The sequence below is a fragment of the Haliotis cracherodii genome, unplaced genomic scaffold (assembly GCF_022045235.1).
Source record: "Haliotis cracherodii isolate W230 unplaced genomic scaffold, xgHalCrac1.p SCAF_16, whole genome shotgun sequence".
Lineage (NCBI taxonomy): Eukaryota > Metazoa > Mollusca > Gastropoda > Lepetellida > Haliotidae > Haliotis > Haliotis cracherodii.
The window spans coordinates 17,208,645-17,222,788 of record NW_027266271.1 but is presented as its reverse complement, the minus strand read 5'-3'; the positions used below and the strand labels follow the sequence as shown (position 1 = coordinate 17,222,788).

At 39.4% G+C, this 14,144-nt stretch overlaps 1 protein-coding gene across 5 annotated transcripts in view; it reads right to left on the bottom strand.

Annotated features, from left to right (window-relative positions):
* Positions 1 to 14,144, bottom strand: part of LOC139463886 (protein TANC1-like) — a 170,087-nt gene that overhangs the window by 146,857 nt on the left and 9,086 nt on the right. For 4 of the 5 annotated variants that reach the window (XM_071245297.1, XM_071245299.1, XM_071245300.1 and 1 more), the window contains exon 1: positions 2,409 to 2,551. The exons of the other annotated variant lie outside the window; for it this stretch is intronic. The gene's annotated coding sequence lies outside the window, so the exon portion shown is untranslated. Of the gene's footprint in view, positions 1 to 2,408; positions 2,552 to 14,144 lie in introns of those variants that run through there. 5 annotated transcript variants of the gene reach the window in all.

Below are 14,144 nucleotides of genomic sequence, written 5' to 3'. Positions count from 1 at the left end.
GATAAACAACCTACAATAGACCAGAAGAGAATTTAATCTTTCATTCAAATTTATATGTTTATAAAAAGAATTAGATTTTAAGATCCTTGTTGCTATAAAGTATTATCCACCTGTCAACTACTTAAAACATAAATAACTTCATCACTCTAAAGAATACGCAATAGCCTAGACTGAAGTCGAGTAAAATAACGTTGAGAAGAAAACTATCAATACTCAAAGTGAATGATAGCCCATCATAGCAATGCATACATGCTCGCATTGCTTCAGTTTACACAGGACAGATTCATATCACCAAGCATTTCCTTATTAGTATGTAACATATGACGTCACGACGCAGCTGCTCTTATGCACATACATCTGCCGATTCTATTGTCACACAAATATATGAGACTGCATGACCGGTCCACGCATACAAAATTAATATTCAGTTTTACTGTTGAATAAGGCTCTACTGAACATGCATCACGCATATTTTGTGGGATATATTTTGTCGAAAGACTGAACAGATAATTTCATAAAAAAAATCCCCAAATATTCATGATCGCTAACTTTTTTGTTCAGTATATGAATACGAGCAAGTGCACCTATCCATGTTTAAGGATCTTTTTCATTTGCCTCAAAACAGATGAAATAGTAATGACGGTTTGTGTTTCTTATCTGGTCGGGACGGCCTTGCTGAAATACCGACGTGTTTCTAATCTTGTACTATAACAATCAACTATTCAACCTTTTAGGAAGATTACAAAGCTGTGACCTAGGAAGTAGAAACCTTTATCAATTTATGATGAAGATACTCTTCCTTGAAATAAAACCTTCGTTAACAGGGGATAGATAACCTCCAAACAGACAAGAGAATTAAATCTTTCATTCAAATTTATATGTAAATAAAAAGAATGAGAATTTTAAGGTACTTGTTGATATAAAATACTATTTACATGTCAACTACTTACAACAGGAACAACTTCATTAATCTGAACTCTTTCAAAACTCCAAATTCAAATATGAATTAGAAAAATAGAATTATTAGATTCTTGTGTAAAGTACTATTTACTTGTCAACAACTTAGATATAAATAACCAAATCATTCTGAAATCTTTCCAAACTCCAAGTACATCATATAAACTGATAACTGCTTGAACACTGATGTGAGAGTGGCCTTGGTCTGAAATGTAAACACCAGACTTAATTTTCTGTCTATAAATAAATACATTGATAACTAGTTCCATTAACCCTATTAGCTGGTGCACATGTTATCACAAGGTGGTTAACCCATGACACCCCAAGAAAAGACTAAATCACTACAATGAGGAGCCTTACAAACTAAACACCATATACCAGACAGACAGACAGTTTATTATAGTCTTGCCACGCACACCTAGGATTTTCTCCAATTAGTCCCAATAACATAACTCAATCTAAAGCACCTTGGGGATACATGTGGTTGGCCTATCACATGTTTCCTGTTTAATTTCTTTTTTCTCTGTGAAATAGATAAGAGTGGATTAAATCTAGTGCACAAGCGGAAATAATATTTCGTAAAAAAACCTTACTCTAGCATTTACAATTTAGAAAAAAAATCCATACAATTATGACTGAAATGACTATGGATATTAGATTGTTAAATGTCATAGGTAATTTGTAAAAGATCTGAATATTAAAAAAAACAAAAACATGCACAGACAAATAAATTTCAAGGGATGACAATGAACATGGTCATATCACCAGACTCGGAGTGATAAGATAAGATAAGATAGATAAGATAAGATGAGATAATATTTATTGCAGAAACGTTCCACAAGGGGACAGATGCAATATTAAAAGACAAGCCATTATGATATGTGAGGACCGGTGTACAAGACAAAAGTTACCAAAGTGTTCAAAAGTTTGCACCAGGCCCAAGAACAAATAAAATGAAACTGCCGTTAAAACTATCAATTCTGGAAACTTAAACAGCTGTAGATATAAATACACAACACACAATTCAGGGACACGACATACGAAATAGAACCACAAATACTATACAGCTCTATACTACACAGTCCTACCGTATCCACACCTCACATAGCCCAGCATGTGTAGCCATCGTCAGGGTTGAACTCTCAACTCTCTGATACAACACCTTACAATCCCCTGCACAGCCATATGCAATCGTCTGTGTCTCAGACCACTGATTTGAAACTGACAGACACCACTTACTTCCAACTGACCTTAAAAAACTGCTACAGCAGCTTCATACACTGTACAACCTATACAGTGCAACCAACGGCCAACTGGCTCTAGACTGGGTGATGATATCCAATTCAAGATAAACGCTATCCAGATCTCGTCAACTTACATCCATTACATTGACCTGTTTATTGGGCTATTACAAGCACCACAAATGTAAACTTTAGCGAAATAACACTCACAAGTTGCAAGGGTATCCATGGCCTATATACGATGTCCTGTCCTCGCATGAAGCTCACCGCTGATCATCCAAGTACCAGGCAGTGTATAACTGAGTATTAAAGCCCTGTAAACACTAGCTGATCGCGGATGTGCTATAATATGTCCTAACAACCCACGATAGGTCTCACTACTGCTTGGCTGTCCCACCTCTGAGGTTTCGGTCACAGTTGAGTGATTTCCTATCCCTCACAGTGTTGTCATGTGCGAAGCACACGTCCCTATCGCTATTGATTTGAAATATACGTGAAATACTCAGCTGATGGCCTCATTGATCAGAGAGTATGAAATATGTTACCTATTGACAAACATGTTTAATGTAGTTTGGGGGCAGGGAGGTACGCCGTAATGGAGTAATGTGACAACTTTTTCAAAATTTTTACTTCAGTTAGTTTGAGTGAGAAGTCTTATGACCTCATGACAACTCGAAAAGAAATCAAGGGATATAAACAGGGTGTACAATAGTGTGAGAACTCTCCCACGACATTAGGGAACTCAGTGCAGCTTTGTAGGTACTTCCCACTGTTTACTCTGTCATACTATATCTGAGTCAAATGGTCCGCTACACACAAAGCTGCATAACCTGAAACACTTTTTTACACGCAGGATGCTATTTATATATCATTGCAAGGCCACAATAAATTAATTGTAAGATTCTCATCTAACTGTAGAAAAATTGTGAGATGGGAGGCATTCTAACGGTTTAATGCATCTGGGTACAACAGCTGTGGATATGTGTAGTGACTGAGCATGGTTTTCCACTGCTCTCACAATATTCCAGCAATATGATGCTGGGGCACACTAGCAACAGCTTCACACATTGTACCAAGTGGGGGTCGATATATGTGATTTACTTCAAGCATGAATGTCTTAGTAGGACAATGTATACAATGTATTTCAATTGAAAGAAAGAAGGGAACAAGCAAAGAAATTCTTGTCCTTTTTACATTGAAATGATGAGACGAAAATGTCGTCTTTGAATGGCATTTAGAAGTGATACACAAAGGTAAGAAATTTATGAATTCACCTGATGAAGGAGTAAATATATACTCCAAAACCTTGTGTTCCTCAAAGTAAAGAAGTTGAAATCCATACCTTCTGTCTCCTATGAAAATCTAATAATTAATTTATTATGTCCTAATGAATAAGCTCTGAACTTCAAGTGGAATATGTGAGGTCACGCCAATTATTTTCCTGTTTTATTGATGAGCCTGCCTCTAAAAGTAGGAAATATATCTTTCATTGAAATATCCCTAATTTTGATATTTTATTGATATTTTTGTGACTTTTATCTCAAAATAGTTTTGGATATTAACCTCTTTTTTTCCTAATGTCCTTCATTGGTGTAGAATAACAATGGATAAGGATATGTACTTCCGCCCTTCCAGTCACAATACTTCCTGCAACTGTTGTATTTTTTAAATACTTTTGGGGACAAAAATAACTTTATAGAGCACGAAGCAATCAGGATTTAAACAGACCCATCATCAGCACTCTGGACATCGCTTTGTTTTGTTACAGATGTAGTTCAGGTTGTATTAAAGTATGGGATATGACCAGCGCTGTATATGATGTTATCTTTCCTTACAGATGTTGCTTAGTCTGTGTTAAAGTAGGGGATGACAGACTTGTGTTAAGATTGTTGGAGCAGGTTCAAAGACACACTGTCTATCCCAGTATCAGGCTATAGACTCAGAAATCAATAGCCATCCCAGTAACACAATTAAGTCTGGTGCATGTATGACGCTCCTTGATAGGTTACACTGGCGGTCCCCATCAAATACGACATCTATAACACATGTATACACAACATGGAAACAGAGGGAACAAACCTGCTCTTCAAGATCCATCGTATAGCTGTAGCTATCTATGTAAACTTGAAGTAGCACATGTTCGTTTGTTTGTTTGTTGTTTAATGCTGCACTCAGTGATATTCCTGCTATGTGACCACGGTCTGTAAATAATTGAGTCAGGACCAGACAACAGAGTGATTAACATCAAGAACATTGATCTACGTAATTGGGAAATGATGTTCTGCATCAACCAAGTTATGGAGTCTGACCGCCTGATTCCGTCAGCTCTTACAAACCAATGATCTCATTTGGTTGAATCTGGGATTCAAACCCAGCAGCAGCTGATACTGGCTAAGGGACACAACTCTGCACAATGGATTGAACTGCCATCAACAACAGCACCTGCACCTCCTCAACATACAGTCATACACTGGTAACAACTGGTGAAAGATGTCTGACCATCAGACCCTATCCCATCAGCTTAATCGTTTATAGATCTGGCGGAGGTAATGAACTAATTGCCTGCTTTATCCACATCGAATCAGTTATATCTCACGATTCCCACCAACAATGTCCATTGAAATCTTTTGAAACATGACTTGGAAGTAACCTCAATCAGGCTTAGAATAAATGGCCATGATGAAAAACGTATTTGTGCAAATGGCTTTTCTTTATCAACAGATCTAAAGAATCCATGAAATAGTTATTTTCACACAGAAAATGTATCTCAAATATCTGTATGTTCTTGAGTGACCCAATAGAAATGCATGACCTTCAACTGTATCCTGAGGGCACTGGTGGCCCTGGTGTCTGGGGCAGACATTTGCAGTACAGAGTTGTGTCCCTTTGTCATGCCAGGATTTGTTGATGGTTGGTTCGAAACCCAAATTCAGCCTGACCATGATTCTGCCTGCACCATTCTCATGCTTGTGGGTTTCAACAAAGTCAAAATCAATTTTGAGGTGAGGTGAGGTGAAATGGGGTTTAACGTTGCGTCCCAAGATTATTGCACTTATATAGCGACATGCATGTACGTGTGTGTTTGTGTGGCTGCTTGTACTAGTCCGGACTGATTCCGATTTATAGTGCTAGCTCACTGAGATAACATGTCACAGTTGAACACGAATACCCCACTCAGACACAGTATACTGACTCCGAGCCAACCAGTCCTTGTTTTAGCCCCTTAATGCCGAGCGCCAGACAGGGTAACAACAACTACCATCTTTTAATGTCTTTTGATATGACGCGGCCGGGGATCGAACCCCGTACCTTCCGCTCTCCGGGCGGACGCTCTACCACTAGACCACAGAGGTTGGTCCGTAACCTTCCAAGTACTACAACACATGTTTCACTGGAATCTCCTCCTACAGAAAGTTTATATACTGGGATAGAACTAAATAACTCCCTCAACTGCTTCCTCAAAACCAATTGTAAAAGTTCAACTTTCAGCAAGACAAGACCAGTAGAGCATTAATGGCCACCAAGGAACGAGGCAGATTACAAACCAGTTTATTTCAAATTGGTCTGGCCAGGATCTCCACAGGTTAATTTTATACGTATCGATAAAACATATCCTCTCAGTCCCATGCTGATGATAAATATATTCCAGGATTCAGATGAAAGTGAAGAGTTTTTTCAAGGCCTACGAGGACATGGACGAGGATGACATACAAGGGAGAAGATGCATTTATATTACTCGCTTAACAGTCGCCAGATTAGTTTCATATTTCCATGCATGATGTCTATGGAAGCCTACACATAAAAGCACCATAAAAGACATTAACATGCGGGAAATGCAGTTGTGGTTGCCAAGTCTGTATGCCAAACCACTCAGGCGTGAATGTGGTCACTTTCATGGGTCAGCCATTTATTGCGAGGGTCAGTTCTAGTTGTATGGACAATGTTTTATGGCTGTAGTTAGGTTGTCGCTTCACAAAAGGGGAATATGTGTCAATTTTCTGGATGAACGGATATACGGACATTACTAGCAATCTATGAGTCACAGCTACATATCTTCCAGGCAGCAAACAACTAATGGTGATTAAAAATTTATATCCTAATTGAATCATGAATCCGGAGAGATTCAAACTGACATCAGAGTGTAGTAATGTAGACTTCATTCTTTAGTCTGGTAAGTGTGTGTGAATGTTTTAGATTTTTAATGTTGACTTCACACTGTAATTCAGAGATCTGTTCTGTTGTTGTATAATGTCACACTCAGGAATATTCCAGCTCTACGACTGCAGTCTGTCAATAAACTGGACCAGACAATCCAGTGATTAACATCATGAGCATCTATCTATGCAATTGGGACACAATGACAAGCATCACCCAACGCCGACCACTAGATCCCCAACATGTCTACAGCCTGGGTCTCTCTTTTTTCATATGTTGGACCTACAAAAATTAAAACTGTGAATCACCTTGAGCTGAAATTAGATGGCTACCCTACCACACCTAACACCTTAAAGAGCCACAAACATGAGGTAGTAAGGACCTAGCTTTCTGCCCCAGAGTTGACAAAACTAGTCATCTGCTTTTTAAAATATGAAATAAGATAAGAAGAAATGCAATACTTTCTCAAACACGTCCACACCTTTTCACTCCTAGTCCTTGAAATGTGACCCATGAAGATCCGGGGTAGAATAGATCTTCAGCAATCCATGCTTTCTGCGGCAACTAACGGGATCAGGTGGTCAGACTCGCTGACTTGGTTGATGTAGGTCATCGTATCCCAATAGTGTGGACAGATGCTCATGATGTCAATCACTGGATTGTCTGTTCCAGATTGAATTATTCACAGGCCGCTGTCATATAGCTGGAATATTGCTGAGTGCGGTATTGAACAACAAACAAACCTTGAAATATAATGATGGATAAGGTTGACTATAAATAATATAGGAACTCTCTTGTATCTTAATGTCAGGAGCTGGGAAGGTGAGGACTATATGACAAGGCAATTCAGCACGTAGACTTGTACAAGTCTCTAAGGCAATAAGGGGCAGTCGGTTAGCCTAGTGGTTAAAGCATTCGCTCGTCACGACGAAGACCCGGTTCGATTCCCGACATGGGTGCAATGTGTGAAGCCCATTCCTGATGTTCCCTACCGTGATATTGCTGGAATATTGCTAAAAGCAATTAAAACCATACTCACTCACTCACTCTAAGGCAATAATTACTCGTTTAAATCATCATTTCTTGATTACAAGATAATAAAAACAAGTTGTCCCTATAAGAGAATGGTGTCCTTAGACTTGCCTATGTAAGGCTAGAATTACTATATATATATATATACACCAATGGACTCACCATTCAGTACAGCCTTGGAGCAAGGCTACCCAGCATGGTATCTGGCTCAGAGTAACCTGAGTGTTCACCCCTCAGCACCTACTAATGATTGTAATGTACTTGCACTCAAACTGTCAATGTCCATTACTTGCATGGTAGCCACATCAAGGGTTAATTAGTACCACATTTACACTGTAACCAATCACATGGCAGTACTTGCGAAACCAGCCAATCAGCTTCCAGCAATCCGGAGTGCAGCCAATGAAGTGTTGTTACACCTGTAGGGTGTATATGAATGGGGGTGTGAAAGTACTATCACATGGAGGCGGTGTCAGTTTACATCAATGTGTTGGTCTAGGGGAACCGGGACATGTCATGTTAGACTTCTCCTGGTGCCACTTCGTGCATTTGAAAATGAGGTACTAGCTGTACTCTCATAGTAACCTGCATAGGACAAACTCATCGCGCCATTTAGTGAATTTGAAGTACCGTACTTCCCCAAATATCACCTCTCATAGAAACATGCATAAGAGAAACTCATAGCGCCATTTAGTGAATTTGAAGTACCATACTTCCCCAAATATCCTCTCTCATATTAACATGCATAAGATAAACTCATAGCGCATTTAGTGAATTTGAAGTACCATACTTCCCCAAATATCCTCTCTCATATAAACATGCATAAGACAAACTCATAGCGCCATTTACTGAATTTGAAGTACCATACTTCCCCAAATATCCTCTCTCATATAAACATGCATAAGGTAAATACATGGTACCATTTAGTGAATTTGAAGTACCATACTTCCCCAGATATCACCTCTCATAGAAACATGCATAAGGTAAATACAAGGTACCATTAAGTGAATTTGAAGTACCGTACTTCCCCAGCTATCACCTCTCACAGAAACACGCATAAGACAAATCTTAGTGCAATGTAAAGAATTTGAAGTACCGTAATTACCCAGTCACCTCACATGGTAGCCTGGCCAAATCATGCATAAACATCTGTGCTACTGATATTACTGGAAATGTAATCACTTTAAAAACTTTTGATGTATACAACACCTTCTGTTAACTGTCAGCAGATTAATAATTAACTAAACAAACCAATTTCCTCAATCAAACCGACATCCAGAACACAATTTGGCACATTGTCATGTCGGTACCTCTGAAATGTAATTATTTTGAAACCAAAACTGCATATTTAGAACTTACATGTATTGAAAGTAGATTAATAATTAACTGCACATGTTAATTTCCTCTCATCTCAGAATCTGTTCTGCTCCTTCACTGTGGTAGGTAGATCCACATGTGGATCCTCCCTGGTAATAAAGGCTTAATTCTATCAACAGACCGGTGATGAAAGGCAGGGGAGATAGTGATAGTAAGGTGTGTGGAAGGTAGGTCTTATTATGACCTTGGCCTCACCAAGGAAAATTTGGCAATTCTGATAAAACAGATGCATATAGTGTGTGAGTGAGTGAGTGAGTGAGTTTGGTTTTACGCCGCTTTTAGCAATATTCCAGCAATATCACGGCGGGGGACACCAGAAATTGGCTTCACGCATGGTACCCATGTTGGGAATCGAACCCGGGTCTTTGGCGTGACGAGCGAATGCTTTAACCACTTGGCTACCCGACCGCCCAGATGCATAGAGTAATGAGAGGACAGAACAGACCTAAAACACTGCAGTGGCTTATCCAAGCCGATTCTATGCAGCTGCTTTTCCAAGCCGATTCTATGCAGCTGCTTTTCCAAGCCAATCTGTAGTCACTGCATATCCGAGCCAATTCTATACTGCCTCTTATCTAAGCCAAATTTATGCAGCCTCTTATCTGAGCCAATTCACTGCATATCCAAGACAATCCTACAAAACTGCTTATCCAGGCCAATTTTATTCAACTACTTTCCGATCCAATCCTCATAGACCCTGCATATCCAAGCCAATTCTATACTGCCTCTTATCCGAGCCAATTCTATACTGCCTCTTATCCAAGCCAATTCTATACTGCCTCTTATCCAAGCCAGTTCTATACTGCCTCTTACCCAAGCCAATTGTATACAGCCTCTTATCCGAGCCAATTCTTAGTCACTGCATATCTGAGTCAGTTCTATACAGCTGCTTATGCAGGACAATTTAATGCATCTCCTTTACCAATCCAATCTTCATAGCCACTGCATATCCAATCCAATTACATACTATGGCATATAGATGCATATCATAGCCAATTATAATCAGCTCTCATCCACATCAATTCTTAACAGCTGCTCAACTGAGACAATTCTTACATAACATGGAGGCTCCTGGTTGTTTACAAACAATGCTGGCTACGGAAGCAGGTTGATGCTCAGTCAGGAAACAGCTTCCACTAGGCAACGTTCATCCTGGTGTTTACATCACGTATATCCCCTCCCTTCCCTCCAATGGGAGCCAAGCAGTAGTCACACGTCAGTGTATAACGACAGAAGGAACCTTCTCCATTTCCTGATAACACCTTCCTTAGTGCACTGAATATTATCAACAAAGTTTCCTTGTTTCTTCATATATATATACTCCTCAAAAGAAGTTAAGGACCACCGGATCCTTTCATATTACTACAGTTAATCTGTAATGTCATGACAGGTGAACTTAGGACTGTTAAGAATCACCTGATTCTTGCATATTACTATTGTTGACATGTCATAGCATGACAGATTTACTATAGTCATATGTAAGAATAGTGAGTATGGTTTTACGCCGCTTTTAGCAATATTCAAGCAATAAACCGGCGGGGGACACCAGAAATGGGCTTAACATATTGTACCCATGTTGGTAATTGAAAGACTAGGGTGGCCCTTAACATAATTTGTGTAGTAAACACTGAGACTAAATGTGACACGATATTAAAGGTATAATGTGCTGCATTTATTGAACAAGAGCACAAAACGTATTTATTGTTTTAACCAAAAACTTTTACAAACTATTTTCCTTTCTTTCTTTCAAGTATCAATTATTTCAAATCCTCTTTTAAGAATTACTAATGTCAACAGAAATGATTCAAGTGATTGGCTGATTGCCAACGTAGCCCAACAGCATGAATAGATGCTCATATCATCAGCCACTGGTTTGTCTGGCCACACTTGATTAGTGACAGGAAACAAAAACGGCTGAAGTACTTCTAACTGCAGCGTAAAACAACATGCACTCACAAATTTAACCCTTCTCACCGAACACATATTGAAACAAGAGTCATAAGAAGATTACATATCCCCCCTGCCCCCACAACAGCAAAAGTTTGGATGAGAAAATATTTAGTCAGAAAAAAGATAAATCCTAAAAATAACTGCAAGACTTATTCTCTCATTCAGACTTCACCCCAAACACGACTGTAATTATATCAAACAGTATGGAATCCCCTCGTAATACAACTGCAAAATTGTATATCAAATTCTGTTAGCTAGTTTCTAGTCGTAAAACAGGAAATATGCCAGGAATTTATAGATGGAATGGAAACAGCTTGCAATAACAAATCTTCCAGCCCACCAGAAGTAGGACAAGTTTGGGCAAGCTCAGTTAATTCTTTATTGTGTGTCCGCAGTTGCACATTTGAATGTCAGTGAATGTGCAGTGTAATTAAGTTAATGTTCTGCAAAGGTGCAAATGTTCTTCACAAATTACACTTGTTAACAGGAAAAGGGTAAGATTTGATATCGTGCATGTTTGATCCATCCGGTATTTGTCAGCATGCTTTACATCAACAAGATACACACTTTCACAATCTCATTAAAATCAGATCTTAATTCTCGCTACCGCTAAACAAAGATCTGAGGACATTCCAGTAGAGGTCACGTCAGAACAACCTTTCATCTGACCAATCAGAGCATTGCTTATCAGATCATTAAAGTAACATTTGGAAAGTGATTTTTGATCGTGTAACCTTGAAAAAAACACACATATGGTATTTCAAACGACAGTTATGGGCTTTACGTCTGTATTCATACAATAAAGACCATTCATTAACAATTCCAGAATGTTCTTTTTGGTCATTTTTTAATTTTTTAATCAAGTGTATGCCAAAATATGTTTCAAAGCGTAGTCGCCAGTTTGAAACGCGTGCTGTAAGGCTCGATTAAGCTGCCTTCTGATTGACTATTGTCGACTTCTTGTTAGTCATTCCATTGATCGGTCCAAGTTTGCGAAAGGTCAGTCTGACATGACCCAAAATGTGATGTCCTCAGATCTTTGTTTAGCGGCAGCGAGAACTAAGACTCCGAGCCGACCACTCCTTGTTTTAGCCCCTTATGGCTGAGCTCCAGACAAGGTAACAACAAGTACCATCTTATAACGTCTTTTGGTACGACGCGGCCGGGGGTTGAACCCCGAACCTTTCGCTCTCCAGGCAGACACTCCACCACAAGGCCACAGAGGCAGTCCACTGAAGGAGGAAGACACAAGTGACATGGAAATGTCTTTTATCATAAATATATCAATAACAATAACCATTGTGAAACACATTACTGCCCTAATAGGACATATTTGTTGGGAAGCCTAACTTGATAAGGATCATAATCACCAGTGTTCTGCATTTCTGTGTGCAGCAGATAAACTAATAACAAATGTGGGATGTTCTGTTTTCCTTGCACCACCTGTAACTTGATTGTCCACATGTTATAGCAGCATTGTATACACTAGGATTCCTACTGAGTGAGTGAGTGGGTCTGGGTGGGTGAGTGAGTGAAATAGTGAGTGAGTGAGTGAGTGAGTGAGTTTTCAGAGAAACCATAACATTCTGCATGATGAGGCAATACTTTACCACACATAACACCCTAGAGAAATCATAGAGACACACAAGAGAGAGTGATATGGAAGGAAAGCCTACACGTCCACCAGGAACCCAGGTTTGGTGCTAACAAGCCAAGGATCATAATCAGAGCAAATCTGGGATTCAAACTCCCCACCAGCAATCCCGACATGGCCCAGATACACATCTCTGAACAACAAATTACAAGACCTGATATGACTGAGCCATCCATTTCTTGTATCTTGAAATGTATGCTCTCAGAAGATACTTCATACAGTGTGAGTGAGTGAGTGAGTGAGTGAGTGAGTATAGTTTTACGCCGCTTTTAGCAATATTCAAGCAGTATCACGGCGAGGGACACCAGAAATGGGCTTCACACATTGTACCCATGCCGGGAATCGAAACCCAGGTCTTTAGCATGACGAGCGGACGCTTAAACCACAAGGCTACCCGACTGCCCTACTTCATACAGAAATGTCCCATGCAATACAACCAGCATCAAACCCAAAAACAACTCAAAAGAAGACATACCACTCAACTTTTGACAGGAATATCCTTATTGTCCAGACAAGGACTGAATGTGATCACTCGGAGAAATCATCATACAAACAGCATTCAATATGGCCATGGAACCGACTTAATTTCAACATCATTACAATTTCGAAAATAATAAGTAACCTTACCTTAAGCCGTTCTTAGTTTCATAAAAATCTGAACTATATCAGCATCCCTATGACAAGTTGAGTAGTATAGTTATTTCCATACTAACCTCAATCTCATGGACCTCAGTCTGCTGGAGAGACAGGTGCCCTATAACCCGATGAAGAATGATACAGTTATACCCTCCTTACTACCTCAGTGAAATCTATTTTCTGAGCACTAAAGATGTGATGGGAGCAGCCACCAGTCGGACCGATCCTGATCGTCCAAGACCTGTCTCACCTGGGAATGTAAGCAGGTAATATATGTGGGTGGTACCTATCTAGTTGCAGGTAGCATAAATCAGCTCTGACAGCCGTCAATACCATCAACAGCAGGACGACAAGGACCCACCTATTCCCTGATAAAGGCATTAAATAGTATTACTGAATACTACATCATGTTACCATTGGGGTATTTAAAAAGCATTTGTTGACTGATAATTGTAAAAATGGACCTTGATTCTGATTGATATAATGATAATCTGCAGACTGGACCTTGAATCGGCTTATGATGATTGGAGATTAGTTGATTGCAGGGAGGATTCATTAATAGACTCTTGAACAAATAGTGAATATGTAAGCTTGACTATCATTGAATTCTAATCATGTCATAGAGATACCTTTCTCAAACAGGGAACAATTCCACAGAGATATCTCAGTCCTGCAATTGTCTTACTCCTATACCTTATAACATAAAAATATGACATTAATGGATGGCACTAAGATCCCTTTCAGGAACAAGGCCTGAGCTGTTGCACCAAATGGTCGTAAAGCTACAACTGTCATAAGCATGGCAGCCATGACAATTGTAGCCCTCAGACTGCTTCATCTATCTAAAGTCAATGTTATAGATGGGAGCTTCAACATTAGTGGCCCCCAGACTGCTTCATCTATCTAAAGTCTACGTTATAGATGGGAGCTACAACATTAGTAGCCCTCAGATTGCTTCGACTATATTGCTGAGATTGCTTCGACTATCTAAAGTCTAAGTTAAGGATGGGAGCTACAACATTAGTATCGCTGAGATTGCTTCGACTATCTAAAGTCTACGTTATGGATGGGAGCTTCAACATTGGTGGTCCTCAGATTGCTTTGACTATATCGCTGAGATTACTTCGACTATCAAAAGTCTA